Genomic DNA, 27651 nt, shown 5'->3' on the forward strand with positions numbered 1-27651 from the left:
CCTTCGTCTCTTTGTCACTTACTGGCATGTTATTAGTATCCTCCACTGTGAAGACTGATGCAGAGTACCTGCTCAATGCTTCAGCCATTTCATCATAACTAAATGCCCCTTCTCATCCTCTAAAGGACCAACATTTACTTTAGCCACTCTTTTTCATTTTATATATTTGTAGAAACTTTTGCTATTTGTCTTTATATTCTGTGCTACATTTTTTCTCGTACTCTATCTTACTTTTCTTTATAGCTTTTTTTTGTGGCTTTCTATTGACATTTAAACTTTTCCCATTGTTATAGGTTCCTGCTGTTTTTGGCCACTTTGAATGGTTCTCTTTCACTTTGGTAGCCTGCCTTATTTCCTTACACACCCATGGCAGATTACCCCATTTCCTACAGTCCTTCCTTCTCACTGGAATATATTTTTGCTGAACTCTTTGAAACATTTCTTTGAAGGTACTCCACTGCTTGTCAACTGTCGCACCATAAAGTCTCTCTTTCCAGTCTACATTAGCCAGGTCCTCCCTCATTCTATCATAATCCTCCTTATTCAAGCACAGGACCCTGGTATTGGATTTTATCTTCACACTATCCAGCTGGATTTTAAATTCAACCATATTATGATCACTCCTTCCAAGAGGATCCCTGACTATGATGTCATTAATTATTCCTGTCTCATTACACAAGATCAGATCTCAGATAGCTTGCTCCCTCATCGGTTCCATTACATACTGTTAGAAAGCTATCATGGATACACTCAACGGTCTCCTCCTCAAGGCTACCCTGACCGAACTGATTCAACTAATCTACATGCAGATTAAAATCCCCCATGATAATAGCCATACCATTTTTGCAGGCATTAGTTATTTCTTTGGTTATTGCCCACTTCAATGTAATGTGATTATTTGGTGGCCTATAGACTATACCTATCAGTGAATCTTTATTCTTTGAATTCCTAATTTCCACCCAAATCGATTCGACCTCATGCTCCATGGAACCGATGTCAGCTCTCAGCACTGCTCTGAAGTCGTCCTTGAATATCAGAGCTACACCACCTCCCTTACCTTGCTGTCTGTCCTTCCAAATAGTCTGGTACACCTGGATACTTAATTCTCAGTCATGACCATTCTGCAACCATGTATCCATGATGGTTACCAAATCATATTCATTCACAATGATTTATGCCGTTAACTCATCAACTTTGTTACGAATGCTACAAGTATTCAGGTAAAGTGCCTTTCTTTTAATTTTCTTACCATCATGATTCACAACATCTCTAACATCTCCTGAGTTATCCTTCATTTTTGGTTCTTTCATAGTCTGCCCTGAACTTAAACCATCCTGCATACATACTAACCTGCTGCTTACCTTTTCATTTATCACCATAGTTTCTGTTGCTTTCCCTTTCCCTTCCCTCTCCCCCTGACTCACAAGTTTAAAGTCCTGGTGACCACCTTATTTATCCTTTTCGCTAGAACACTAGTTCCAGATTGGTTCAGGTGGAGACAATCTTATCAGTATAGATCTCCCGTTCCAAAACTGATGCCAATGCCCCATGAAATGGAACCCCTCTTTCCAACATCATTCCCTACATGTTTACTTTCTTAATTTTCTTGTCCCTAAGTCAATTTGCACATGGCTCAGGCAGTAATCCAAAGATTATGACTCTTAAGGATCCTTGAGTAGGACAGAGCAACTGAATGTGTAGCTGGAGAGATGGTGGAGGAGGGTGGACTTTAGATTCCTGAGGCACTGGGAGTGTTACTGAGAGGTAGGATGTATACAAGATGGATGGCTTCCATCTGGACAGGAATGGAACCAACATCCTTGCAAAGTGGCTTGCTAGCTAATGCTCTTGGTGTTGATTTAACCTGAATTAGACTAGGATTCTGACAAACAATTCAGAGCGGAGAGAAGCTGCAATGGAACTCGAAGAAGGTGAGTCCAAAACTAGAGGAAACATAGACTAGATAAGAAAGAAGTGAGTTTAGCAAAGGTAAATGGAATACAATTGTAAAGAGTCTAACAAATAAGACAGAGAAGCTGAGGATGCATGTTAGGCATGTGGGATTATGATAACTATGACAGATGTTTGGCTGAAAGATGCGCAAGGTTGGCAGCTCAACATTCCTGATCATAAGATATTCAGGTAAGATCAAGGCGGGGGGTTAAAGCAAGGTGGGTGGTCACAATATTGATTATGGAATCGATCATAGCAGCAAAATACTTAAAAGACATCCAGAATAACTTTTTAATCCAGTATATACAATTCCCAATAAGGGAGGAACGGTTCTGGACCTAATATTTGCATATGAGCCAAAAAAGATAGAAGGCAAATCATTAGTAGAGGAATTTGAAGTATTCTTGCGAGTAATGCATTTGCTATGGTATACGTGGACTTTAGCAAGGCTTTTGGTCAAGTTGCAGATTAACCAGATCAGCAAGAGCCCATGGGAATCAAGGAAAAGTGGCACATTGGATCCAAAGGTGGTTGAGAGGCAGGAAGCAGAAGGTGGTTTTTCAGGAATGTTTCTGTGACTGGAAGTCTGTTTCCAGTGGGTTTCTGCAGGGCTCAGTGCTGGGGCTCTTGCTGTTCATGTTGTACAGTAGTAATTTGGACTTGAATACAGGGCGTATAATCGAAATATTTGTGAATGACATGAAAATTGTGGGTTGGTAAGGAATTAGGATAGCTGTAAATTGAAGGAGGATATCAACAGACCTATTAGGAGTGGCAAATGGAATCCATCTGGGAAAAGTGTGAGGTAATACACTTAAGGAGCAGTAACAAGACAAAGGAATATACGATGAATTGTGTTCCCCTGGAAAGTACAAAACATCAAAGGGACCTTGCTGTGGATATCTACTGATCCTGGAAGATAGCAGGGCAGGTATGTAAGGCTGTTAAGAAGGCAAATGGGATATCTACCTGTAATAGCTGAGATGTAGAACATAAAAGCAGGGAGGGTGTATTGAATGGGCTGAAGTGCTACCACTGCTAATGATATTCAACAGCTATATGACCTTGAACTAATCCTGTGAACATTCCTGTCCGTGCCAAAGATGGCATAATCAATGTTGCTTTCTGTACTTGCTCAGCTGGCTTTCAGTGTAACTGGCTGCTTGTTACACTGTATAAGAGAGAGAGTTTCGTTCTGAGGTTTTGGACTTCACCTCAGCTCGGGATCGTGAGCGGTGTCAGGAACAAGCCGAAGCCTCCAGAGCAACCTTCGATTGACAGGTCTCTAACAGACAGGCTAATCGCTTTCTTTTCCTTCCTTATTGTCTTTATTTATTGCTTAATAAATGTTCATATTTAAGCAAATTGCTATTGCTGAGTCATCTCTTAACTACATTAAACAGATCTGAAAAGAACTGTTTGGACATACTCTGTGATCCAAGACAGAGATTGTGTTGGAATTTTATAAAATGCTTGTTAAGTCACAGCTGGAGTACTGTAAGCCGTGCTGGGTATCACATTACAGAGAGGATGCAATTGCACTCTAGAGGGTGAAGAGGAGATTTCACAAGATGTTGAGTGGGCTGGAGGGTCTGAGCTATAAGTAAAGTTTGGATAGGCTGGGGTTGTTTTCCTTGGAGCAATGAAGGTTAGTCATAGCCCTGACAGAGCTGTATAAAATTATAAAAGGCAAAGATTTTAATGCATTAGCAGAGAGGACCATAACCAGGACACATAGATTTCAGATAAGTGATAGAAAACTAAGAGGAGAATTATGGGAGATTTTTTTCACACAGAGGGTGTAAAGAGTCTAGAATTCATTGCCTGAAAGTGTGTTTGAGGCAGAAATATTTAAGCAGAGTTTAGATATTCACTTGCATTACCATCGCCTCCAGGGTTAGGGACAAAGAGCTAGAAAATGTTACAGTATTGTCATATTTTTCTGTCCAGCGTTGATATGATGGGTTAATTAACCACCTTCTGCACTGCAAATGCCAGTGAGTCTATGACCTTGGCCTAGAAGGTTTAAAGTCTGCTCAGGATTATAGTCAAAGTAAATCACCTTTGTTAAAGCTTAGCACCTTCTTGACAATGCACATCCCCAAAGCTGTTCATCACCATCACCCACACCCTCAGAATGTTAATCTCCCTCTGATAATATTCACTTTCCTCTCCTGATGGTGTCCAACCTCCCTTTGAACACTGGTCACCCACTTAGCTCCCTCCCCACCCACAATATTCATCTCCCTCCCATCAATATTCATCCTCCCCAGGCAATGTTCATCATCTCCCTCTTGGCAGGATCAACATTTGGGGTGTTGTTTGGAGGGAGGGAAAATGAGCACTGCTTGGGTTGTGAATGGTGAGAATTGTCAGCCCAGAAGGTTAAACCTGTGTAGAATAAAAATAATTGGAATGAGTATACTGGTCATGTTGCAGCTTCATGTTGAGTTATGCAAGATCAATCTGAGTCATTCACCCAGTTTACTGTTTTTACCCTCTGGGAGTGGCCTTGGCAGGAGATAATGAGCAATGTTCAGGGTGAGGAAGTGTGAATTGTTCAGGGTTAAAGGAGGGTGAGTACAGACTAGAGTGGTGCTGAAAAAGCACCGCAGGTCAGGCAGCATCCGAGGAGCAGAAAAATTGACTTTTCGGGCAAAAGCCGTACATCAGGAATGAGGCCATTATGAAGGGCTTTTGCCCAAAACATCGATTTTCCTGCTCCTCGGATGCTGCCTGACTTGCTATGCTCTTCCAGCACCACCCTAATCTAGACTCTGATCTTCAGCATCTGCAGTCCTCGCTTTCGCCTAGGAGGGTGATTACAGTCAGGGATAAGTGTGGGTGATTACAGTCAGGGATAAGTGTGGGTGATTACAGTCAGGGCATAAGGGAGCAAAGGTCAATGAGTACTGTTGGAGATGTGAGGGAATATGCAATGTCAGGGATGAGCAAATTGGGGGGTTGAGCAGTGTCAAGAGTGAACAAATGAACATTACTGAGGGTAGGCATTGTGGGCAGTGTGGGGGACCGTGCATTGTCGAGGAAGAGGGAATAGAGGAAGTGAGTCTTGTCTAGGATTACAAATCTATTTAAAAACTCTGCAGTTCAATTACCAAAGACAGAAATTAAATGAATGTGTCTTCAGTCGATAAAGAAAAAGAGAATGTAGCTCCATTATTGCCACATTTCAGCACTTGGCTACTTGGACTACGCTCATCTCTTGATTCTAACAGGAAATTACTGGAAGTGAGCTGATAATAGCACAGTGAGGACAATACAGTACCTTATCTCCTTAACTGAAGAAATTTAAGAATTATGAATGAAACAGAGAATTCACAGAGAAGGTTTACTTGGAGACAACAAATTTGAGTTGAATCAGATGCATAACAACACAAAACGTAAGGGCAAGAAACATTGAATAGGAGAGAACCACAAAAGTTTTGGAAAATAGATAAAAACTTGCAACATTCTTAGTTGTTTAATAGTTTTAACTTGTAAGAATTGACTGCATGCAGGCATGAAACCCAACAGCTTAAATAGTTCCCTTTCTAGGCTGGTGTAAGTTGGCATGGCAGGTACAATTATCCAATTATCGCTTTGTGAGAAAGGTATTTACATGGTGAATATGAATCCTAACTTACTGCAGACAGTTAAATGGAGAATATTCACATGTAGATCCAATAAGTTCTTATAAGTAACAGGGAGGTTGAAGGCAAGCTGCTGTTTGATCAGATTAAATACCCTACAATATGGAAACAGGCCCTTCGGCCCATCAAGTCCACACTGACCTTCTGAAGACCAACCTCTAATGCACCTGGTCTGCACATTGTCACATTGCAGGAGGAAACCAGACCATCCAAAGGAAATCCAAAGGATCACAAGGAGAACTTGCAAACACCTCACAGACAATCACCCAAGGCAGGAATTGAACTTGGGTCCCTAGCAATGCGAGTCACCATGCCACCCAAAAAGGATGAAACAAAAGCATAGTAGCATTGACTCGCAGGTCATGGAAATCAGCAGTTTTTGTCTTCACCTGGAATTAATCAGTTGGGCCATTAATTATTTTGTGAGTCAGGAACTTTTGGTTATTTGCCCCAAAAAAATTAGTCCTAAATTTTACATCAACAGTATTCGGAGATTATTACGACTAAACCAAGCTCTTAAAGTCAAATGCTAAAGATCTACTTTTGAGGTAAATTGAACTTGGCTCAGAAGATTCTATCAGTTAAAAATGTTCACTACAGCTTCCTTCCTGGTACACATGACACACGCACTGTTAATAGAAGCTTGTCAGCATTGCTGATGTTCTCTGATGCTTTGTATATTCAGAGCCTTTGAATGAAGGTGAGCTATCACAAGTGAAAAGCTATTTTCTCTGGGAGCATTAACATTTGAAAAGCATAAGCATTCTTTTCAATCTATAAATCATCCAGCATAAATCACTTTCCATGATTACATTACAACTACCTTGTCATCAGAATGCAGTATCTTGTCTTCATGATCATAGCTACAGAATTTGCAGCAATAACTGCTCTTCCCATATTTACACCAGCATTGCCAGATCTATCCTTAGTCCCTCCTTTCCCTTATTTATTTACTGTCTCTCAGCAGCATTATCCACGAGCATGGAGCAACCTTCCATGTGGCAAACTATTGACACCCAGCTCTAATTCTCTGCCATTTTTCAGGATTAATCAAATGCATCTGTACTGTCAGACCGTCTCTCACATATTCATTCTTGCACAAGTCACAATATTCTTCAGCAAAGCTTTTGAAAAGACTAAACCTGTTTCTTTTGATCCCCAACAAGAATTCTCTCCCCTACCAACAGATCAATTTGCCTTTCATGTCACAGTTTCAACTTAAATCAGACTGTTCATAGCTCAGTGCATTTTTCTGGCTATAAGCTAAACTTCTGATCCTATATGCTCTGTATGAAAAAGACTACCCACTTCTAACTTTGTAAGGTCACTTGCTTCTGCTTCACCATTGCAATCCTCATCAATATTTCTGTCACTTTAAGATCCTATTACCCCAATGCTCTCCTGTCCAGCCCAGTTACAGGACAAAGATCCTGATGCATGCTTTACATGATTGGGAACTATCCATTCCAGAGTAAGGGATCTTTAGAAAGGACAAAGAAGTTGATGTAGACAGGTGCTTTGCCATTTAAACACAGTAGGAAGATTTCTAATAAAGATGATGAGATAGTAGATGGATAGAGTTAGGGCACAGCAGACATTGGAAGATACTGGTTGTTCTTCACAACTCCTGACAGTCATGGTGATGTTTATATGTACAGAAAACAGAGAAGAATGTTAATGCAAAGCTATGTTCATCATGAGAGAATTTCACTTTCACATAGATTGGGAAACATGTAACCAGTACAACAGTAAAGGGAATGACTTTTTAGATGCTATTGAGATCCACGTTGTAGCACTATTCAGACTTTTAGGTCATCGGTTAGCAGAGCTTGCTGGTTGGTCCTTAATCCAACCATCCCCATTCAGGTTTGATCCAATGTCTAGATCCAGGCCTTTGGGCGTCATACTCTCAAGTTAATAGATTCTGCAGAAAGATGCAATTGGAATAGGAGAGGGATGTTTCAATGATAATAACATTACAACTCAGCAATTACTACAATAAGTGAATGTTAAGTCTTTATTTTGTTTTCTATTTGTGAAACAGGTCCTCACCAAAAAAAACAACACAACGTTTAAGCAGTTCAGAAGAGGACATGGCTTTGAACAGGTCCAAAAATCACATACAGCAATAGGTTCATTAACTCCATAGATGGAATGTTCTTTTGAGAGAACCATTTAACCCTTAACATTCCTCACATTATACTTGGAAGTAATGCAGGCAATCTCAGCTCTGGGGAATTCACATCTCCATCTGTATCTTACAGTGCACACCAGGTACTCATGTACTGTGCTACTGTCTCTGAATTCTTCTCTCCTGCTGGAGGAGAATAGGCAAAATAAATACAGACGTGTCCATTTGTGGATCGAAAGGGTGGTGACTACATAAGGCTTCTCATCCACTTCAAACAACAGACCACAGAGCTGGCAGGAGACGAAGGGGGATATGTGATTAGATTACAAGTCCACACCAACCCGCCTAAGCGCAACCCACCCATACCCCTACATTTACCCACCTACCTAACACTACGGGCAATTTGGCATGGCTAATTCACCTGACCTGCACATCTTTGGACTGTGGGAGGAAACCAGAGCACCCGGAGGAAACCCACGCAGACACAGGGAGAATGTGCAAACTCCACACAGTCAGTCGCCTGAGTCGGGAATTGAACCCAGGTCTCTGGTGCTGTGAGGCAGCAGTGCTAACCACTGTGCCACCGTGCCGTACTGATGGGGATATGTAGGGATATGTGAGGGCATATATGGGGATATAGGGAGATTGGATATCAACAGCCAGCTAGTGTGAAAACCTTCAGTTATTCCCAGTTGCATATGCAGCAGCAACCTTGGATGGTTCATGGTTTCTGATAGGACTAAATCTTCTCATTTTACTTTTCAGCCTCCAGATCCCATTCCCCAAACCCAGACAAAGAGGTTTATTGTTGAGAGTGTGGTGCTGAAAAAGCACAGGAGGTCAGGCAGCATCTGAGGAGCAGGAGAATTGACATTTCGGGCAAAAGCCCTTCAGCGATCGTTCCTGATTAAGTGCTTTTGCCTGAAACATCAATTCTCCTGCTCCTTGGATGCTGCCTGACCTGCTGTGCTTTTCCATAATCACATTCTCGACTCTAATCTCCAGCATCTGCAGGCCTCACTTTCGCCAAAGAAGCTTATTGTCCCAGGCATCGTCAGCTTTTTCATCATGCCCCCATCTTCCAAAGGGGTGAGGGAGATACCATTAGGCACTGACTGTGAGGGAATGGAACATTGGCACCAGGGACTCATGTCAGGACCCTTCTGAAGTGCCCTGCAACACCAAGGTCCAATCACGATGCAGTGGCAGTAAATGAAAACAACATTGAAGTCCTTCTTGGCTATTGTCCTACTAAACAACCCTCAGTACTATATTACTTTAGTCCATTTTAATCTGTTAATATATCTGACTGTTCATGTTTTCCTTGTAGAATGCTTTGAGGGGCAATAATGACCCTGGATACTTGTGTGAGCAGCAGTGTAAAGAGCTTTGAATCTCTCATTCATTGCTATCCTCTGAGAGAAACATAACTTCCGAAAAGTGGGAAGTTAAAGATACATGCTTCATGTTGTGACAGTCAGTTAGCATTTTTCTACCACTCCATGAGTGTTGATACCCCTTTCAAATACAGGCTTGAAGCATGGTCTTCATTTAAGTTTGCAGATTGCCGTTCTGATCCCCTGGCCAGGAAGCTGAACAAGAGATTGTTGGTGCAAAGGGAGCCAATTCAATTACAATCATTGACAATCACAGTATCTTAATGTTTGACATTTACAAAGCAAGCCTTTCCTTGAGGGAAGAAACAGCTCTGTACCACAATTAGTTAATGCCTCTGATTGTCCACATATGTTAATGCAAAGAAATTTGCCTCAAATCAAGCTGCTGTCAGGCTATCACGAGCCTGTCTGCTTCATTTCAGTATTGCATTGGTTTCCTCAGCATTTCCGTTGATCTCCCCTCTTCCTTATCTGAGGAGGCATACGGCTGGTCCAGCTTCCTCATCTTCTAAGTTCTCAATCTTGCCAATTGAATTAAGTTGTGTGGGATGCAGCAAACAATCACTACCCTGTCCACCAAGTGCTAAAGAGCTTTCCCCTGAGCATTTCAGATACCAGAAGCATATCTTCAGAAGACAAATTGTCTGTTCAGTGATTGCCTTGGTGGGTGTATCGCAGTCTGAGGGTTGTACACAGGGCTCATTAAGCATGATTCTGGAGTATTCCTTGTCACTCATAAGTCAATCTTGGAGATGATGCAGAATTGTAAACATGCAGGAGTCTGGCAGTTAGGAACCTCAGGAGGCTCAGGAAATTTGACACATCCACAAGGATTCTGATCAATTTTTATAGGTGCACCACAGAAAGCATCCTTTCTGAATGGATAACAGTGTGGTTTGACAACTGCTCTTTCCAAGACCACTAGAAACTACAGAGAGTCATGAAGATAGCCCAGTCCATCACACAAACCAGCTTTACATCCATTAACTCTATCAATACTTCCTGCCACCTCAGGAAAGTGACCGATATAATCAAAGACCCCTCTCACCCTGGTTATACTGTCTTCCATCCTGTTTTGTTGGAGGTTTGTCTACGCATATGAATAGATTCAAGAACAGCTTCATTGTTGTCAGATTCTTGAACGGACCTCTCAGTTAATGCAGATCTTTCTTTCTGCATCTTTGCTGTGGTTGTAACACTGTATTCTATACTCTGTTCTGCTACCCTGATGCACTTTATTACAGTCTGTCTGTATAACACACAAAACAACACTTCTCACTGTATGTCAATACATGTGACCACAGTAAGTCAATCAATAAATCAATTAGTTGTGCAAAATGTAAATATCATCACAGTAACCTAGATAGTAGAGTGCACACCGATAGAAATTATTGCTTGTGGTCATAAATGAGCTGGACCTTGAGGAGTGAAATCCCTCTCCGTTCATGCGTAATGATGCTGTAGAGTTTGAGTGCACCATATGTGTCACTGCTGGCCCCTTGTACCTGAGGGAAACCAGTGATGGCTGCTAATCCCACAGCTCAGGGAAGTTCACTGTCTTGGCCTATGCTGAATTGGACAAATTGCCCTCCCAAATGTGCATTCATGAGTTCACTAATGTCCTTCATACAAAAGCATTACAGTGCTGCTGTGATCTTCAGTGCTGCAAACAGTTGTGCTGCCTCCCAAGCTGTATATTTACAAAATAAATGACAGAAAGCACTGGAGAAACTCAGCAGGTTTGGCAGCATCTGTAGAGAGAGAGAAAAACAGAGTTAATATTTCAAGTTTGATATGGCTATTCTTCAGAACTGATCTTATGAACTGTGTGCTTGCTAATGTAATGTTTGTACATAAACTAGCTCCTAGTTTCTGTGGTGCAAGAAATAATACATGTCGTCATGTTTGGATTTTGGAACACATATGGTTCCCATTTTTGAATAACAAAGTTGTGTCAGTGAATGTAATTCAAGCAAGTTATGTTGTTAATGAATACTCATGCCATGCTGATAAATGTTAAAGAGCTGCCTGGACCATGAGGATTGGTAAAGTCAACCAGTCTGAAAGTTTCTGAGAATTTAAAAGCAAAATTATAATCTGCTGTTGGACAAGTGAAGTTTTACCTTACTGCCTCATAACATTCCCCTGCCTGCCTGTCAGAACTTTCTCGGAGACCCTGGAAAAGTTTGCTGCATGTGTAAAGATGCCCTTCAAACAGTTTATACTATGTTTGGAAGGATAGCAACTGTATGATTGGCTGCTAGGTAACAAAACTGCTTGAGGGTATGACAGTTTGGCCAGAAGCTATCATACTTCCACAGTAAAAAGAAACCTCAAACCTGAAAAAAGCCAATTAGTTTACCTGTATCAGTTGCAGTGAGCTGTGATTCTTAATCAACAAGTCAGACACTTCATAAGTGTGAACTAGTTATTCTGTGCCTCATGAAAACAAACAAAAGTAACTGAAGAAAGAAGAATGAGGAGCAGCAATTCAAAAAGATCATGAAGCCTGGTTTCTCTGCAGTGTCCCAAGAAGAAAGTTCGGGGATCCTGTTTGGGGCTCCTCTTTCCTAAGAGTGCCTGCTGGGATCACCCTGTTTCCCTGGCATGAAGTAGAGGTGTCTCATCTTCTTCTTGCCTTACCACTAATTCTAAGAGAGTGCTGAACCTGAGTCTCCATGACGATTGCCAACCTCTTCATAGACACAGCCAGATGCATTCAGTTCAGAGCCTCTCATTGTGGACTGTCTCATTCGTCTTACTGACTGCCTGATATTCCTGTGAGTATCTGTGCATTTTGGCAAAATCATTAAATGGTGAGACCATGTAAACAACTTCTGCCAGGGACTAACCTGTGATTTTGGCCATTCTCTGAATGCTGGAGACCTGGGGACTTTCTTTCTCGACAAGCACAGAGACATGTTGGTGTTTTTCCAGCACTACATTTTTCAACTCTGGTCTCCACCATCTGCAGTCCTCACTTTCTCCAAGCACAGAGACATGTTGGTGAAGCGCTCACCAGATTGTGAGCTACACAAAGAGCATCCACTGAGGTGGAAGTTTTGAACTGATGAGAGGTGCAGGTGAATACTAATGGCTTCTACTTCAGAGATGGATCAGAGGGTCTTCAGCTACTTTGGGATGGAGGTTCGCTGGGTGCTGCTAAGTCAGTTCTGAAAAACACTCGTACTGATCTCAACCTGTACTCTGCTTTTCTCTCTCTCCACAGATACTGCCAGGCACATTGAGTTTCTCCAGCATTCTCTGTGTTTTGTTTTTAATCAAAGGTAGTCTGATTTCTTTAGTTGGAGGTCTTGGGGAGATTTTGTCTCTTGACCCCAGTGGTCATAGAAGTGTCAGAGTGAATACTGAGATGATGGATGAACATAGTAGTCCATTTCTATTCTGTTCGTTGGAGAGTAGGAGGTTGATGGCTGACCTTATAGAGGTTTATAAAATACAGGAGGTTAAGATAGGGTAAATGGTAGGTGTCTTTTCCCTAGTTGGGTGATTTCAAGACTAAGCACAACATTATTGAGGTGAGAGGAGAAATATTTAAAAACAAACATGAGGCACAAATCTTTTACATAGACGGTGCCTCGCATGGAGAAAGAACTTCCTGAAGATGTGCTGGATGTGGGCATAGTTACAACATTTAAAAGACATTTGGTAAATACATGAATGGGAAAGATTTTGAGGGATATGGGCCAGGGGCAGGCAGATGGAGCTAGTTTAGTTTGGGATTATGTTAGGCATGGCCTGATTGGACTGAATGGTCTGTTTCCATGCTGTATAACTCTATGACTCTAGGTCAGTGAATCCTGTGGACGGAGACCACCTTCCCAGTCTTTCTTTCCATCCATACCATTCATGTAGTTTTGTCTCTGCGTGTATGTGTGTGGTGAGAGAGTTTCATCATGTGGAAGTTTTAACTCTTAGTAAAATGTCAATGGTTAATAATTGCTCATTTGTAGCAAGAATCTATTTATTTGTAATAAATAACAGTCATTGTTACATAGAGAAACCTGATCTCGGCCTTCTGTCAACTTGGCTCTGAAAGACAAGGGAAATTTGGGAATTGTGAGGTCTATTCTGAAATCTTTTACTTTTTGATGATGCCAAAAATAATGAGACATAGTTTCCAGTGTGTTACGAAGAAGGCACAATAAATTCCAAGTGATCAATGAGCTCACATATACACTGCATGCTGGAACTATGCGCAGCACTGACTCTGCTTGGTCAAAATATGGCCTACCCTGAAATGTTTTGAGATCGGAGCTATAATCTGCTGATTAAATGGTCAGTAATTAGGGGTCACAATTTCAAGATAGTCAGCGAGAGAGCTAAGAGTGAGATGAGGAGAAACCACAATACTGAGAGAGTTATTAGGATTTGGAATGCACTGCCTGGGAGAGGGATGGGGACAGATTCCATGGGAGGTTTCAAAAGAGAGTTGGATATATATATATGAAAGTGATTAATTTAGGGGGGCTATGGAGATAGGGCTGAAGAATGTGATTAGGTAGGTAACTCTTTCAAGAGCCAGTACTGACACGATGACTCAAATGGCCTCTTTCTCCACTGTTAAAATAATATGATTGATTACTTACGATGAATGAATGAATTAATCATAATTATCTTGACATGGTAAAAATAAGCAAAGCACTTTGGTTTTAGATTATGACAGTGAGAACTATATCATGCGATTGCTATAGGTGCACATGATTTCAATCTCTACCACTGATGGAGATATTTCTGTAGGTCAGTCGGCTTTCAGATGTACTCAGTGCTGACACCAGCCTGAGGTTCTCAAATGTAATATAAAGTAGCACATGTTGGATCTGTACAATTAATATCAATTGCTGTTTATGAGAAAGTGCTAAATTGTAATTATAGTCAGGAGGTCATGAAGAGAATGGAAAAGATTTGGATAAATCCCAGGGACTGAAAAGCTGAACATTCGCTAGTGTCTAAGTGTTTAAATCAATCCATGAATGTAAGCAGCACCTGCTCATATAATTATCAATTCATCAATTAAAATATTTATACTTTTTGGTCAGACAGACAGAAGATATTTCCTTGCATATCTTTTATTGTGTTAATGACAATTATCATTTAGAATAGTGTTCTTAAATAGATTTCCACCAATGGTGTCTGGCAGACTGATTAATATATTCTATCGGGAAATTTTTAAGTTATATTGAAGATGCATTAGTGAATCACGAGTAAGATTTGAATAACAATTTTTGCTCACATTGTCTACATGCTAAAAATATAGCATTTGAACCTCATGCAAAGACACTTGGTCTGGAAATAACTTACATACGTTATCCCTTAAAGATGAACATTTTGGCAAGATAACATTGTGACTCTGTTATGAATGGTTTCTCTGCAGTTGACGAGAGTTCAAGATGTGCAAAATATTTTCACCTTTTGGGTGTTAATTGTTGTGGAAGGAATGACAAAAGAGCAACTGGAGAATTAAAGATTTTATTTTGCCCATTCTTGTAAGTGCTGAGACGAGTAATCCAGAGTGTCAGACTGGCTATATACTGTGAAATACCTTTAACCGCAGGGTCACAAATTTTTAGTGAAGATCAAGATAACTACTGAAATACAGTCACTAACAGGACAATTACTGTTGTAAAATATTATCATTTTCCCTCAATCCTGGGGCACAAAAGCCAGGAAGAATGAAAATGGTCAGACATTGTTGGGGCTCACCATTTAGCAATTAACTGGAAATTTCAAAGTTTTACAGAGAATCCGTAGCTTCAATAGAAACACAGGCCAGATCAAATAATATTTCTCACCTCCAGCTTTATTTCTTAAGAATACAGTGCACAGTTCTGGTCTCCATTCTACAAAACTGCCAAATAAATACTGATGGAAGTGCAAATAAGATTTTTAAGGATAGCACCAGAGCTAAGAGATTACAATGATCAGGAAAGATTTGAAAGGTTAGAGCATTTTATCTATAGATGAGAGAAGACTTGGAGGTGACCTAATTTGCTCTTTAAAATAGTGACTGAGCTGGTCAAGTTAGGTGAAGAGGGAATGCTGTCCCCAGGAAATAGCAAGCTGTGATCTGTGTTTAAGTTTTGGAATGAAGGATAGTAGATTGTGGAATTCTCCAAGGGTCAGAAACTGGGATCACTTTTTGGTTTGATTCATTTGAATGAGTTGACAATTTGAATATGGAATAAAATTTCAAACTTTTCTGATGATAACAAATTGGTTGAATGGCAAATAGCAAAAATAATACAAATTGACTGCAAAAGGACATCAATTGGCTTTCAGAACAAGCAGCCAAGGGGCAAATTGGATTTAATGAAGATGGATGTGAGGTGTTGCATTTAGGCAGGAGTGAGTGAAGAAAACTGCTGGTTCAGAAGAGAATGCAGGACAAAGGGATTCGTGGTTCATGTGAATAGATTTTCACAGGCAGCGGAATGATTTGAGAGAATAAATAGTCTGATAAATAGAAGCATTTGGACAAAGCAGAGCAGTTATATTGTATCTTCGCAATTCTCTAGCTAGGCCAAGGCTATTATTCTAGGAGAAAATGAGGACTGCAGATGCTGGAGATCAGAGTCGAGAGTGTGGTGCTTAAAAAGCACAGAAGGTCAAGCAGCATCTGAGGAGCAGGAAAATCGATGTTTTGGGCATAAGCCCTTCAACAAGAGTTCCTGATGAAGGCTTTTGCCCGAAATATTGATTCTCCTGCTCTCCGGATGCTGCCTGACCTGATGAGCTTTTCCAGCACCATACTCTTGACTAAGATTATTATTCTATCTCCCATGTATCTAGGAATCAGTGGATAATTATGGAAATCCTTCTATTATCTCCATCCCACTTCCTTTAGAGACCTGGGATGCAATAATCAGGACCAAGTCACTTTACCACTTCAGAAAGGAGGGTCTTTGAGAGGGTGATGAGGAGATTTGACTGGTTTCTGAGGTGATGGATTTTGGCTACCATGTTAGTTTGGAGAAGCTATGATTCCTCAGAGCCAAGAAGATTGTGATGGAGATCTGATAGAGATGCATCAGGTTATGACAAGCTTAAGTAATGTCTTTCTATTGCCTGATGCTACAAGGCAGCACAGATTGAAGGTTTTGGGCAAGAGGTAGATGGAAGATGTGAGCAAGATTAGTTTTTCTGCAATGAGTTGTAATGATCTGGAACTTACTGGCTCTGAGCATGGTAGAAGTAGAATTGATCAATGATTCAAAGATAAATTGCATAGACATGAGGAAAGTTAACACATAAGATTAGGAGCATTTATCAGAGGGATAGGATTGATTGGATTGCTTTACAGAGATTTAACATGGTCTCAAAAGCTGCATTCCTTTTATGTGTATTGTATTAACTCCATGGTTTAAGTTATACTTTGCTCAAAGGAAGTTGAACATGTTTGTTAGAGGTTCATCACCTGAACTACAGAACATCACTGCAGGGGTTTGTCAGGTACTGAGCTAAACACATTTAGTTGCTTCATCAATGATCTTTTCTCCAACATAAGATGACAGATAGGGATGCTGACTGATGATTGCACAGAAAGACCTGGATAACATTCAGTATAGGGCTCATTGTGGCAAATATCATTAATGATGGACAACTGTAAAACAATAACCACCAACAAGATGAAATATAGCCATCTCTCCTTGATGTTCAATGGCATTGCCATTGCCAGATCCTTCATAATCATACAAGACATGGAGTTGTGGAGTACTGGCTTAATACCTTTAGACTCAGAACAGCTACTGAACATGAGCCCCCAAAAGGAACAATGTCATCGTGATGTCAGATCACGTGAAACTGGGTCCTCCATCAGTAGGTCCATAATGATGTCCTACCTTGCCAGCTTCTATATAATTCAATATTCAATCATTCTCACTCATTAATGCTCACTCACATTAATGTCGAAATGACCTTACCATCTATGTTTTCACACAGTGAATAGTTAGGATCGGGAATGCACTGACTGAAATTGTGTTGGAGGCGGATCTGATTGTGGTTTTCAAAAAACATTTGGATAAGTATCTGAAGAGGATAACCAGGCCTTATGGAGAATCCAATTACTTTATCCCATAAACTATAACTTTTCTATGTTTCTATGATATACACATCTTGTCATAGATGCACCATTAGCTTTGAGAATACAACTAAAATCTAACAGCCAGACTTAGCTTTTTACTCATCTTTGATTTTTTTTTACCACTTCTAGGTGTTTTGTTCTCAGCACTAAGTCTTAAGAAGGATATAATATGTTGGAGGGGGTGCAATAAAGCTTCACTAGATTATTATCTGAACCCTAGGTTGCCTGAACTAGGCTTGTATTGCTTCAAGTATACAAGATGAGGCACTGATCTAATTGATACCTTTCTTTAAGATGATTAAAGGTAAAGGAGTTAAAGAGAAGCAATTCCAGAACATGGAGGAATAAGTTTAAAGGTAGAACTAGGCAGTTCAGCAATATTATCAGGAAGCACTTCTTCCACGAAAAAAAACTGTTGAGTTAAGGTCAATTTATCTGTTCAGAATATAGATTGATGTATTTTTGTTACGGATGGGTATTAAAGGATATACAACCAAGGCAACAGAGGGATTTAAGATACTGATCAGCCAGGATCTAACATAATGGCAGTACAGACATGAGGGTTTGAATGGCCGACACCTGCTTCTATGATCCTCTCTTTGTTCCCAATTCTCAAAATAAATAGCTTATTGTTTTTGGTAATGAAAAACAGACAAAGGAATTTCATAGTGCTGCATTTAACTGTTCATACTAATGCTGCACAGCAGGTTTTCACCCCATAAATGTTTAAAATAGAAGATAGAATTGTGAAGCAATATCTACTTAATTGGCTGCTTATAAGATTTGCTATTATAAATATTGCAGACTGGCCTTCCAAATAAACATTATTGTGTCCCACTTCAGTTATTAAGATTTTGATTCACATTTTAAGGCAGTCTCATTCCTGTGAGATTCATATCTCTGCCAAACCTTGATGCCACAGCACATAAATTCAACTGATGACATCAGATATAATTATAACACTTTCTTTTAAACTAATGAAGATCTTACGCAATGGCCACCTTGGGGCTGATGTGCTGTGGCAGAAAGAAGGCCATCTCAACAATCAGATGATGGACTAAAGCATTCTTCACATTAAGTAAGGGGACTATATACAGCACTCAGATGAAGAAAAAAGATTCAGAAACATGCTCACAAACTCTGATTGTTAACTATTGTGAAATTGTTTGCAAAGAATAAAGCTTCAATACAATTACAGCTGTTTCAATTGAAGAAAGTGAGGACTATAGATGCTGGAGCTCAGAGTCAAGAGTGTAGTGCTGGAAAAACACAGCAGGTCAGACCCTGATGAAGGGCTGGCTTATGCCTGAAACGCCGATTCTCCCGCTCCTTGGATGCTGCCTGACCTGCTGTGCTTTTCCAACACTACACTCTCAACAGTTGTTCCAATATTCTATTTTATATTTACCACAGAAAAATCAATTGTTAATTGACTTCAATTGTTAACTGATTCTAGTCAAGTCAAACAGCATGGCTACCTCATTCCAAATAAAGGTTACAAAACATAATCTGACAACTTGAAATTTATGAAGGACAAGAAATGGCAGTGAGGAAAGTAGAGCTTTAGGGTGCTGAGGTTTGAAAATCATGACAACAGGATAAGTGTCTCATCAGCACGGGTAGAGACAGTAAAGAGCAGAAGGACCAATGTTGTGGAAATGATTTAGTGATAAATAGAATATGGAGATTAAAGAGAACAGAACTCCAAGATTTTGGAGTCTGATTCAGCCTGAAAGAGGTGTCTGTGGAGTCACTTAATTTCTAATGGCAAATTACATGTGAACAAGTTAACATATTTTGGGATCTGGGTTGGAAATGAGGGAAACTGCAATGCTGTATACCGGAAAGTCAAACAAAAAGTGCTGTGAATTTAAGATTTGACCATGAGGAATTCACAATCATATCAGTATAATCACACCTGAACTATGAAATGACTTTTTAAGTTTGGAATTAACGCTTTGAAATAATTCCAATAATTTTCTGAATGACATTTAAAATTTAATGCTAGTGAGGGGGCTATCTGTTTCCTTGGCTCATTACTAATATTTGAGGTTTCATTGACAATAAGACACAATGAAGCTGGCCAACACCTGGTGAATGAGCATAAAATCAACAATACAACTCAGTGCTTTCAAAATTTAACCCTACCCAAAAGCAACTGCTTCTCAGGTACCTTTCCACAGAATTGTTCCATCTTACTGCAATTGTTCCACTTCAGGGTAGAGGATTTGAAGTCCAAAATGTTTCTTGCTAACAATTGCATCTGCTTAGCTCCTTTACCAGGGCACTTCTCAGGAGTGTTGCCAGGCAAAATTTAATGCTGATCCACATAAGCAGATACGAAGTCAGGTGACCTTAGAGCTTATTGATAATTGTTTATAGGGAATCTAGATCTTTCAGTAATAGCATCTGGATCTTTCAATAGTGGCATCTGGATCTTTCAGGATTCAGTCTGAATCTCTGAAGAGTGGAGTCTGAATCTTTGAAGAGTGGAGTGTAGACCTTTGAAGGATTGAGTCGGGACTTTTGAGGAGAGAAGTATAGATCAAAGGAACATCCTGATTCCACAGATGATTTGAATGATCTGGAGATTGAATTTTCAGATAAGAACTCCAATGATGTTGCAGCGGCTGCCAATCATGTGTATGGGCCTGATATTTGTCAAGGGGTGTGGCACTGGTGGGTGTAGCAAGTGGTGGTTGGCAGAGAGAGCAGATCAATCAGAGTAGTGAGTTGGCAGTGTCACCTGTTGTGCTTGGAGGACGCACTGCAACTCCTCATGGTCCACAAGCAATATTGGAACTGAGCAGTTTTATCTGCCATGTTAGATTTTATTCTCGCTCGCTGCTGGGTTCAAAGATGAAGGTCTACATTTAAAAACAGATTGGTGACTGTCTGCCCATTTAGAAGTCCACACCATCCCTGTATGCAATATTTAAAAAAAGGCCTACCTGCCTTTGGAAGGGGAACTACCTCATGTGACAAGCATGGAAGCTTTAGCTGTGTAAGGTAAGGAGGTCCTCCAGCCCATCAGAGGCAATCCCCAATCCCCTTTAAACTTCTCTAGCCCTTTCTTGACTCCAGCCCTCCTCACTCCTGCCTCTCCCCATTCATTGGGCTACTTTGGCAGAGCCCAATGCTTCCTGACCCTAAACTTAGCTGGGCTCCTCAGCTATCTGCAGTACTGTGAAGAGAGAGTTAGAAGACTCACCTTAAAATAAGTAAAGTTGCTGCCAGTATTAAACTGCTTCAAGATGGTCATAAGGTTCATTGTGGGCTCCCTGTCAACTGCTTAGGTAGGGTGCAGGGACCATGGTTCCTGTAAACTCTAGGCCCATGGATTCAACCCTTCTGGCCTTCTTTAAGTTGCTGAGATGCCAAGGCCCGGAAAACCCAACCTAATGTGGTCAAGAACGGAATGCACATTAAAATGAAAACCCTATGACACTTAAAAGACCAGCCCACTTCCTGCAGTCCAGCTTGTTATCTGTCCTTGGAGCTGCCTTATTTAAATCTAAAGCTGACAAGTCGGGTCAAGTGGATTTGGTTCATGTTTCAATTTTGCACTTTAATGTCTAACATTAGCTCAGTGCAGCCAACTTTGTAAGTTACCACTCAGCATATTTATTTAAGAAAAAAGAATTGTTGCACATTTATTACTAAACCAATCACTAGCTAACATGCAATTAAAGTAAAGAGGGCTCTCTAAGAGGCTATAAGATCATTGTTGCACACAAGGCTATCTTGTACTCCACAATCTCCGCAGTTAATTTCTCCTTGCCCACTCCCTCCTGCAATAGAAGCACATTAAACTCTTAAATATACTCAACACCTAAAATCAAGTCATAGACATTTAAAACATGTTAAATTATAAATCTAAATTAAACCTAAATCCACATGATTATAAGCAAAATAGTCTTCTTTGGCACAACTCATATTTGATAGTTGAATCATTAGTCATAATAGATCTCCTTAATTTTCATTGTTACTGTTTTACAAGCAAAAGAAAATTTTTTTGCAACATGGTCTACTTATTTTGGATTATAAGAAGAATGATTGGAAACTTGTATTGCTAATGTAAACTGATTAGAGATGATAAGACTTGATTTGTACTGATTTGCCCTTTTCACTCAATGATTTAACAGGCAATGGGATGGAAAGAACAGAATCTAATTTGATTTTAACTGACCATGAATTGAAGTTAATCATTGAGAGGATTTTAGGCATTCTTTGATTGTGGCATCACAGGATGTTCCAGTCTCTAGGATCGTCTCTGTATTTAATATTTCAAACATACCACTGTGGGAACGTAACAGGCAGTTTATTGAGATGAAGAATTTCTTTTCTGTTCTCGAATTTTGAATCTTGTGGAAATCCACATGCAGTACTGAAAAATCCTCAGTCTAATCATTACACTGAAATTTCAAAGAACTAAAGATCAAGTAACACTTTACATTAATGCATTTTGCTTTTTAATTGATTTATTTTTCATATATCTTCATGTTTCAGTTGTACACTATTTAAAAGCTCACAGCTTCAGTATTTTGAAGTGTTTTTTGTTTTATATTTGTCAGAATGCTGCATGCTTTCTGTTCAGAGCTAGAGTATGTAAATATGTAGCTTGGATCTTAAACTCTGAAATTAAAAGATATGTCATCTCTCTTTGAAATTCATGAACCATTTGAACTCCACGGCAGTATTTCTGCATCAGGTTGACGATGGTAATCAGGTTTATATTTATATTATTGTTGTTAATGCAAATAAAATTGTGAAATAAAACATGGCTTGTCATTTAAATTTATCTCTCTACTTTCAGTGTCTTGCCCCACTGGCAGCGATAGTTAAATGCATGCAACATTTTTGCAGAACGTACAGATGCAACAAGTGAAGGGGAGTGGTTAATTCAGATTCCATGGCTGGACTGACCATGCATTTATTGACTCTCTCTGTTAAACCATGAGATTCCAGAAACTGAAAAGGACATTCATTCCCAGGGCTATCAACAAGGAGGGAGATAACATCTTTGCAATTTTTTATGGATAACAGTATATATACAAGAACCTGGAAAGGCACACTACAGCACCCCTTTCCTTTGGTTTTTATTATCCTGATTATACATTTCGTTCATTTTTTTCCAAAAAAATTGTCTTTCATGTCTTGAGCACAGTTTGAGTTGTATTCAGTACCAGTATGCTCCAGTACAGCAGACAGATTTATGTGCCTCCCATTCTTGACTTACAACAGTCTTGTAGATTAACCCTTGGGACCTAAGGAGATCAGCCAGCAAAACCATTTGTTAATATGCAAAATATGCTTTATGAATTCATCCTAGCTATGGCTTTCTATCCCCTTTCCAAATCTCTCTATTTGTAGTCAGTGTTCGAAGTAGACTTTTCCTGAGAAAAAAATAGATCCTGCAAATTAGCCAGTGCTAAGTAATCAGCCCATCCTTCACACTGTGTGAAGCTTAACATTAATTGCACCTGTTTGCTTTATGTTACAAAGGAAAACTATTACATTCTATTTATCACTGTGTGGTCCCTTTCTTCATTGAGTTCTTCAATTTATTTATTAATTCTTTACCGCACAACAAATCTGCAAAGGATTAAAGGTTTTTTAAAATAAATTAAATAAACAAAGAAAAAATCGCAAGGCTGTATCCTGTGGTACTCAAGCTCATGGAGTAATTCTATGAAGGGAAAGTGCAGAGTAGCAGCACACTGACCTGAAGAATCTCAGTGCTGCACTCACACTGGCAAAGTGTCACGTTTTCAAGCACTCCATCACAAAAACAGCCTTCCTTTCTCTAAGTCGAAACCACTGACGACGTGGAGCACGCGGATCAGAGGGTCATTAAAAACCATCAAAGGAGGCAGCTTCATGATGGTAATAAGGTGGTTGCAGGGAAATAAAGTGGGCATTGATCGCAGTATTGAGTGTGACATTTTAACCGAACTAGGAGCCAGGACAGCTCCAGCCTTGCTCTATTCATCTGCCTGCCTATTTTAGTAAATTACCTTTTTCTCAACCACTGGTCTCAGAGGTCAGACCATATTAGCTATCTTGTTAATACTGAGAGGATCAATACTTAATCAACAAGTAATGGGATTTTGCAGTCATCCCATATGATCTTTCAATAAAGCCCCAAATCTATCTGCACTGTTTCTGCAGCTGACTAAAAAATGTACAATGCTATAGAGCAGGGATTTGATGCTCTGATGCTCTTAGACTCATCTGCATCTGATTAAGACACTGTGCTGCTGCTGCCCTTCACCCCTTTGTTCCTTTATCCTCATGTAATGGAGCATTGCATAGAAATTCAACATCTTTGCTTTACACTACAACTAAATGAATTAATATTAACTCAGTGAAATCTGATTCAGAATGTTCAAGGCCCATTCGTAAAGTAAAATGCAACTGCAACAATGCTGGATCTAAAAATCACACATCTAAAAAAAGTAGTAATATATCTTTTTGAAGGATATTTTTTAGGATCATGTGAATCATAATTTATTTGTGTTTTTGTTCAATGGGGCTGTCAAGGCTTGTAGGCTTGACTTTGGCTCCCCCTGGGGCTAAAGGGTGGAGAGCGTGGGCTGTTCAAATGGAGCAAAGAGCATCCCACCATGCTCCAACCTGTTTGAGTACAACTTTAAATTGCAGGCAACAGGGACACCAACCTACTTATCCTGGGGTAGGGGAGGATTGGGCAGATTGGTCTCCGCTGCTGTCTTTGAGACCCAAAGCACCATTTCAACCTGAGAACTGAGGAGGGAGCACATGATTATGAACCAAGAGGAGCAGGACTGTTGTTTGGGTTGGCATAAGGAAACTATGAGGTTGTCTTGCCCTGCCTATTTTCCAACTAATACTACCTCCAGAAGCACTGACCTGGGGAACCAAACAGGTGTTTATCCATGGCCTAATGCTATTACACAGAGCTAATTCACTGAATGCAATATGGTTGTTGAAAAGACACTGACCTTCCATTCAAGAGATTGTGGAATACTCATACCAGGACAGGCTCTGCCCCTAGAAGGTCCAATTTTGAATTGCATAAGTGTCCAGGGGCCTGGGATGGCATGCATATACTGGTAGACTGATGGTTCTCAGGGAATGAATGCTATCATCCCAAGAGACGATGACAGAGTGGTGTACCATGTTGCCACTTTCACAGGATCAGCACCTCAAGATCCCTGAAGATACATTAGAATAGATTGTTGGACCTGCAGATCCTGTCGAAGAAGACAACAAGCTGAGCTTCCTCTGCAGCATTCAAACAGTGTGGAGTTGCTGCTTATTCATGCTGTAATGGAAGCTTTTCTGTTTCACTGGATATCAAGACTGTTAGTCCGAGAGTTGTCATAAAATTGTTCTAAATAATTTTATCAAAGTTCACAGTGTTCAATTTACCTGTCAGATAGACTCAGTATAACGGAAAGCACGGGCCTTGTTTCTACATTTTACAAGAACTGCCATTTATTATAAATAAGTAGATTTAACCAGAGTTAAATAATTATGAGCTGTCAACATTTAACTCTACCATTTGAAAAACTAACCCCTTCCTAAAACCTTCCTACACTCACATAAAGACAAATAAACTGGTGTTATGGATGGAAGGAACAAAATCCTGGAGAAACAGTTTAGTGGAGCCAGTTCTCAGGATTCAACAAAGGGTTTCTTTTCATTTCCCCAAGTTCTTTACTTTCCTAAGCTTTTCCATCAGGTGCTTTCACTTCTATCTTCTTTACAGGAAGCAGTGAGCAACTCACAAATAATAAAATGAATTAGGGATTAAAAGCAATAGCATGTAGTAACTGGTGGGAGAAAATGACCGGCTTTCTTTAACTTTGGATATTTTACTGGAGAAGGTGAGAGACCCAACAATTCCAAAGGTCCAAGAGCTTCTCACACCTACAAACTGCTCAGCTACCCAGGAACTAAACAGAGATTTGTCATCAGGTTGATGATCTTTGACACCAATTGGTCACAATTCCACAAACCAATCAGCAATATCTTACCAGCTGAATACATAGCTCAGTGTAGGCTGCTCCTCTTGCACCCTTCCCCATTACTTATGAAGATACAGTGCAAATACAACTTAAAATGAGTTCCAGTAATTTGCTTTGACAAGTACAGCAATTCCTTCCCCAATGTTTGGTGTGAATCAGACCTTTTCTCAATTCAGTCTACAATCAAATTAAAAGTAAAATAAAAAGATACAGCCTTTGCAGAGTGGAGACTTCAGCCATTAGATGCTACATTACGGGTGGATCTGCAAATGATTGAATTGACTTGGCCACCAATTCCATGCTGGGAAGGATGGGTTTCATACTCTGCACAAAAATCTCTGTGTCAAGTTTGCGCTAAACTCTGACATCCTTCTTGACATTGAGCAGCGAATTAATCAGCCTTTTTATGTCCCGTCAAAGTGCTTGCTTAATTCCCCTGCAGGGCAATTCATGTACATCTTTACCCTCATAGAACTTAAGGGAGAGGGAGACGGTGACGGGGGTTTGGGGGAGTGTGATGATGATGGGCAGAAAGGGATTGTGATGGGGAGAGGGTAGCAATGATGGGGAAGAGGGTGATAGTGATGGAGAGAGGGGCATGGTGATGGGGCGAGGAGGGTGGTGATGGAGAAGTAGGTAACAGTGATGGGACAGAGGGAGCTGGTGATGGGAAAGAGGGAGATGGCAGAGAAGAGGCCAGTGATAGGGAGGGTGTGACAATGATGGGGGAGAGGGGTTTGTTGGTGGGGAGAAGCAGTTGGTGATGAGGAGAGAGAATTAGTGATGGGGACAGAGGATGACAATGAGGCATGAAGGGAAGAGTGGGATGATGCTGAGTGCAAGAAGAAGACAGTTATCATGCCCATGTGGTATCGGTGATGTCAGCAAACAGGACTCAGCTCCTAATTCATTTTTAAAATTTACTTTTAAAAAATCTTAACATTAGTTTTTGTGAGCCTAGCTCCATTAACAAATTGTTGATGTAAGTGGTCAAAATTCAAACATTTCAGAATATTTCTAACTGCCACAAGAAAACCAATACAAGGGCTAAATACTGCAGGTGCTGGAAATCTGAATTAAAACTGAGATGATCAGAAATATTCCACAGATCTGGCAGAAACCTCTTCTCATAGTTCGAATTCAAGGTCATCAGCTTGAAACGTTCACACTGTTTAAGTCAAATCAAATCAAATCAAATCAGATGTTGTCAGACCTGCTGATTATTTCCCATATTTTCAGTGTTTATTTTACGAGTTTGGATCTGACTTAGATGCTCTCTAAGATATAATGCTAATTCCCCCGTAAATAGTGTGGCTTTTCACATTCACAGAATATATAATTATATGACAATATAACACTGAGTCCATTCCAAACTGATCTCGATGTTTTGTTCCTCACAGGTTCTCTGGTCTGTTCAGTTCAAGTGGAAGAACTAAAAGATTTCTAGCATGAGCTGAGGTGTGATATGGAAAATCTTCCTTTACATTTGATCAGTGAAGAATTGGATTTACGATTTTGAGATCAAGTAAACATATTTTTAAAAAACTGTATTATTCTTTTTGGCTGGATCACTCCATGTTTTTCTTGATTCTGAATTTTTGTGGACTTAAGATAAGTGAATTTTCGCTCACTAGTCCAGGCATACTTCCCAGACCGATTGGTGACAGATTTTCACTAGCTCCTTTGGAATGTTTTGTTTCTTTTGCACTCCCAGATTGTAGAAAGGGTGTTCTCCCAGTTGTTTTCCCCAGAATGTTTTTTATCATGGTTCCATACACAAAACCATTTGGTGTTCGAGAGTGAGTCCACTGAAGATAGCCTTCTTATTCTTAAATAAATGGAGACAATTTTGGTTTAATGGGGAGCAATTTCCACTTTTATCACATGGACAATAACCCAGCACAGCAAATCCGTCATAAATTGAAAGAGGTGCTTGGGGTCTTGAGTGGGTTGCAAGTAGAAAATAGAATGGTGTTGCATCTTTGTGTTGCACACTACATTGAAAAGGGTTGAAGTGTTGAGGGGACCAAGATGGGATGTGGCTGAAGGAGGGGCACCTTTAGAAAGCTGATAAAGGGAAGGCAGTGGAGGAGGGAGGGAGGACGTGTTTGGTGATGAGAGCTCATGTTAGGATGGCCAAGATGGTGCAGAGAGTATGTAGACTAGTGGAAGATGTGGACAAGAGGTAACCAGTTTTGATTTTGGGAGATGTGGAAGGGCTAATGTGTAATAGCTGCAATGACATGATATCTATCAATCACTGCAGACGGAAATCCCCAGTTACAGGAGAAGGGAGGCATATTGAAGCACAGGTGTGAACTGTAACATCTTTGAAACAGATGTGTTGGAAACAGGGAAACAGAGAATGGAAACAGACTGGGAGCAATTGTAATGAAGGCAACTGCGG

The 27651-nt window shown here is 40.2% G+C and overlaps 1 long non-coding RNA gene across 1 annotated transcript in view; it reads left to right on the forward strand.

Moving 5' to 3' along the window:
* Window positions 1-27651, forward strand: part of LOC122553232 (uncharacterized) — a 59422-nt gene that overhangs the window by 25604 nt on the left and 6167 nt on the right. Inside the window, exon 2 of the long non-coding RNA XR_006312656.2 lies at window positions 26645-26702. This is a non-coding gene — a long non-coding RNA (uncharacterized LOC122553232). The remainder of the gene's footprint in view (window positions 1-26644; window positions 26703-27651) is intronic.

The sequence above is a fragment of the Chiloscyllium plagiosum genome, unplaced genomic scaffold (assembly GCF_037043375.1).
Source record: "Chiloscyllium plagiosum isolate Xiang-an unplaced genomic scaffold, Cpla_swu_hap1 HiC_scaffold_10, whole genome shotgun sequence".
In the NCBI taxonomy this organism is placed as follows: Eukaryota; Metazoa; Chordata; class Chondrichthyes; order Orectolobiformes; family Hemiscylliidae; genus Chiloscyllium; species Chiloscyllium plagiosum.